Source organism: Macadamia integrifolia, chromosome 5 (genome assembly GCF_013358625.1).
Source record: "Macadamia integrifolia cultivar HAES 741 chromosome 5, SCU_Mint_v3, whole genome shotgun sequence".
Taxonomy (NCBI): Eukaryota; Viridiplantae; Streptophyta; class Magnoliopsida; order Proteales; family Proteaceae; genus Macadamia; species Macadamia integrifolia.
Window position 1 is genome coordinate 32,063,404 of NC_056561.1, and position 4,637 is coordinate 32,068,040.

Consider the following 4,637-nt stretch of genomic DNA (forward strand, 5'->3'; position numbering starts at 1 on the left):
TTTTTGTTTTTTGTTTTTTGTTTTTTGTTTTTTGTTTTTTGTTTTTTTGTTTTTTGTTTTTTACACATAAGCTGTGAAACAGACAAGTTGTACATCACACAAGTTGCTCACAAGATTTAGCTCATATTGAGTGTGTTAGGCCAATTCCACTTATAAATAGGGAAGCCTATGCATAATCTTGGTTCAAGACCTGCCTTATTCCTTGGGCTAAGATCGTCATATGGTATATCATACCACTTGCCCCAGTCCTTGATATAGCTGGATATGTTAAGCGGATATGGGCCAAGGCCCTACCAAATGGTGTATCACCAATTACAGTTAGTTGTGTCAATCCTAGGTGTATCAATCTATGTTTTGAATGCATGTGTGCAATTAATTTTCAATAGGACATAAGGTTCCCCTACTACAACAAGGAGCATCCCAAATATACCTTACACCTGGGCTTCGTCGTCGATGTTCAAATGGTATGTTGATGCATCCCTTTAATATACCCGAAAGTATTGGATTAAAGGGTTGTGAGTTCACCATTGAGGGCCTGTGAACCTTCATTCCGGTCCCATAGCTACTCTTCACATGGGTGGCCATGCATAGCGTAGTGTAAGTGTGTGAATGTGTGATGCATGATGCATGATGCATGATGAATGTTAGTTAGAACAAAATCTTAAAAAAAACCTGTGTTTTAAACTGGGCTCAAACAACAATTTTATAAACAAAGTAAACACTCGTGTGCCACCTAAATAGGTTTGGTGTAAAGTTTGACTAATAAGATCCCCAGTGGAATTGCCACTATGAGGACCAATGGGATTTTGAAAACCCTCCTTGTGAAAAGAGCAGTGTGGGTCCGATGGTCTTTATTGATTGGGAGTGGCCACCTAGATTAGGGTCTAGGACTCATCTAATTGAAATTGAAATAGAAATGACTCCATCCAAACTGTCTAATCATGGGTTAAGATTCGTGTCTAGTTGCGGTTCGAGGAAGGGGTCAGGCACCTCGACCTTGATCTACCCAGTAAAAATCAAACTTCTACCCTAGGTAAACACACTTTACTATTGAATAGGCCATCTAGATTTGTGTACACAAGCATCTATATCACACCAGTATTGAAAGGAAACCACGACCAAAATGTAAAGGAATAGGACAAAATCCACATACCCATTTGCATTGTTAGTATACTGAATGTAAAGCAAACGTGCTGATGTAACATGGAATCGGTATGGTGAAACCCTAGAGTCTAGCATTTAACATGTTGGAAACGAGATGCAAAATAAAATAGAAAAAAGAGGGGTGAAATCAACATACGTATGCCCAGCTGCTCTGTAGGGTTAGCATTCAAAATGTAAAACTGGCATTCTTATATTATAAATGTGAACATATTGAAATCCTAATCGATTATATGTACATGGTGGGAGTATAGAACTACCATTCTGGTGTTTTATGGTTGTCCTTGTTGGCAACCTGGCCATGTGGTAGTGATGACATAGTCAGTTTTGGGTGATGTGGCAGCGTCCATTATTGCAGATGAGATAACAGAGCTGCATGGTGTATATAGAGTGGTTTGGTACATTCTTGGTAGGTGGTATGGGTAAAATTGACCTATTTATGCTATAGGGCATTTTTTACAGTGAAAATAATATTTTTTAGAGACCATTTCTTCATGAAAAAGATAGATTATAATTTATCTAGTCCAATGCTTCTGACTTCGTCGTGTTTCGATACCGTATGAAGAAGTTACGATATCTGTGGTCAAAATTTAGCTTTATGATAGTCGGGGGTAGTTTCAGCATTGAAGATGATTTTTTTGGAACAAATTTTCCCATATAACAATACAAAAAGTATCTGATCTTTCCAATGCTTCTGATTTGTCATGTTTCGATTTCATACAAAGAAGATGCGGCATCAGAATACAAATTATGTAATTAACCATTCTAAGTTATAGAACAAAAATTATGGAAAGCCATATTGCAATGACAAAATTTTCAGCACCTAGCAGCTATATTGTGAGCTCTCAAACATGAATTTTATTTTATTTTAATTTTTATGTCAATCAGACATGGGTGATCAAGATTCTCCTAAATGCATGTTCTATAGTTGCAACCAATTATATGCAATAATTTTTATGGTTGAACTTCATTTATTTGGGTCCGTTGCTTTGAAATGTTCCAGAAGTCTTGGATGAGTATATATCTCTTTTCAGTAGTTGATTATAGCATTAATGAAGTCACACAGTATTGGAAGCCCCACCTCCCTGAGGGCTTCTTTTTTTCATTTTTCTTTTAATGGTAAACAAGAGATTAGTCAACATATGAAAAATATCCTTAGTTATAATGTAAAAGCTTGCATCAATGTATTTTTCTTCTACCACAAAACATCAAAACATCAATGCTGAACATTATAGCTATAGACCAAATAAATAAATAAAGAAAGAAAATAATATATGAAGCTATAGATTTTTGTTCTCTATATAAACCAAATTGATTAAATCCAAGATCATTCATCTAGTTCAAATCTCCTTAAACATAATGGCTGAAATGAGTGATGGTTACAAGTTCAGCTATGCTAATTAACTTATATCAATATCAAAGAGAACAACATATTGTCCATACCCTTATTCAGAGATGATTGGTAATTTCATGCAGAGTGGTCTTTCATTGTTAGTTGCATTAGCGTTTGAAGGCATTGTAGAGTTGAAAGGATTGGGTGGCATGATCAAGCTCTCTTTATCTCCTTCCAACATCTGAACCACTACTTTCATTGAAGGGCGATCAACTGGGTACCATTGGATACACCAAAGTGCCACAATTGTTAGCTTCTTAGCAATGCTAGCATCTCCATCTTCATCCATCCTGATTCCTGATTTCCAATTCTTTCCCATGACTTAGATGATTATAGATCCATTGGGAAAAGTAAACTTGGCTATTGTTCTCGACAGTGCTGTCAATGTTCTTTCTCCCACCAACCATTTCAAGCAACATTATCCCAAAACTATAAACATCTGATTTATGAGAAACATGACCAAAGTTCCTAGAAAACACTTCAGGGGAAATATACCCTATTGTCCCTCTTGCTGCAGTCATGGAGATGCCACTCTCGTTCTTAGAAAATAATTTTGTAAGACCATAATCAGATATCTTGGGGTTGAAGTTGTCATCTAATAAGATATCATGAGGTTTAATATCAAAGTGAAGTATATGCAGCTTACACCCTTGGTGAAGGTATTCTATTCCTTTGGCTATGCCAATAGCTATATCTTGAAGTTTCTCCCAACCAAGGAGTGGCCTCTTAGTATCTCTTGAGAAGATGAACTTCTCTAGTGACTTATTTGGAAAAAATTCGTAGACAAGAGATCGTCTATATCCATCTGCGCAGAAACCAACCACGAGCACCAAATTTATGTGATGAATCGTACCAATGGTGCCGACTTCATTCATGAAGTCCTCTCCATCTCTAGTGGAATGGTTAATAAGGACCTTAACAGCAACTAGAATTTCATTGGAAAGCTTTCCTTTGTACACACTACCATAACCTCCTTGTCCCAGCTTTTCCTTAAACTGATTTGTAATCCTCTTAATGTCAGCAAATGTGTACCTTGAGGGCTTGAGGGCTTCGTAGTCATCTAAGAACTTTAGAATCCTCACTTGGTTCTGTTTTTCAATTTTATCTGATTTGTACCCACGGTAGTGTTTGACTTATATTTTCAAGTTGAGGCTCTGTTTGGCTGCAAAGGGAATTAAAATGAAGGAAAGGGAAATTTTGTAATCCTTACCCCATGTGATTATATCATTAACTCCAAATCATACTGTAATATTTGGTTATTAAATTTCATTGTACTTTGCATCCAAAACTTTTCGCTATAAAATGCAAAATAAAAATTACATGTAAAATGTGTCATTACTAAATATGGTAAAAAATTTAACTAGTTTATACAATTACATAGGATCACATAGGTCACAATTACAAAATATTTTCTTTTTAAGTTTGAAAATTTCACTTCCCTTCCCTTTAATTTCCCCTAACAGTCAAACATAGTTTAAGTCAATATTCTTTGTCCTAGTGGGTTCGTTCTTTATTTCTAGATGCTACCTCCTGGAGTTATTCAACTCGTAGGCAAAAAAGAAGAGAATGCTTGGAGTAGTTAGAGAATAAGACGGTTCTTTTCACTGGTTATATTAAGTTGAAATTCCCCCTCCTCACGTGTAGGGGGTGTGGATACATGTGAACGGATGAATTGAGATAGGTCTAGAGATAGCCAGAATATGATTGGAGAGAGAAAATCCATTATGATACCATGTAAATATTCATCCTAAAGGCTCAAACTATTGAGTGAAGAGCTTCACAGATATGTGAGGGGACAAAAGGGTTCAATAGTAACCGGTATAAGACAATTCTCCAAATAGGAGGTTAGGTTGATGCAAAGTGATATACAATGAGATGAAGAAAATCCCATTCAATTGATTGAAAGCTGAAGTGAAATTTCATCACCTTATATGTTTAATATTTTTTGATTTGGTTACAGAGTTGTTGTTGGCAATCATTACAGAAATTTTTAGTTTATTTTGGTTTCAATTTATTTCACATCTAACCAAATGGATCCTAAAAGATTAACCTCATCACCCCCCCCCCACCAACTAAAGGAAAG

General features: G+C 35.9%; 1 pseudogene; it reads right to left on the minus strand.

The window, feature by feature from the left end:
- Nucleotides 1-2,606: 2,606 nt before the first annotated feature.
- LOC122078014 lies at nt 2,607-4,025 on the minus strand (annotated as a pseudogene).
- Nucleotides 4,026-4,637: the final 612 nt, after the last annotated feature.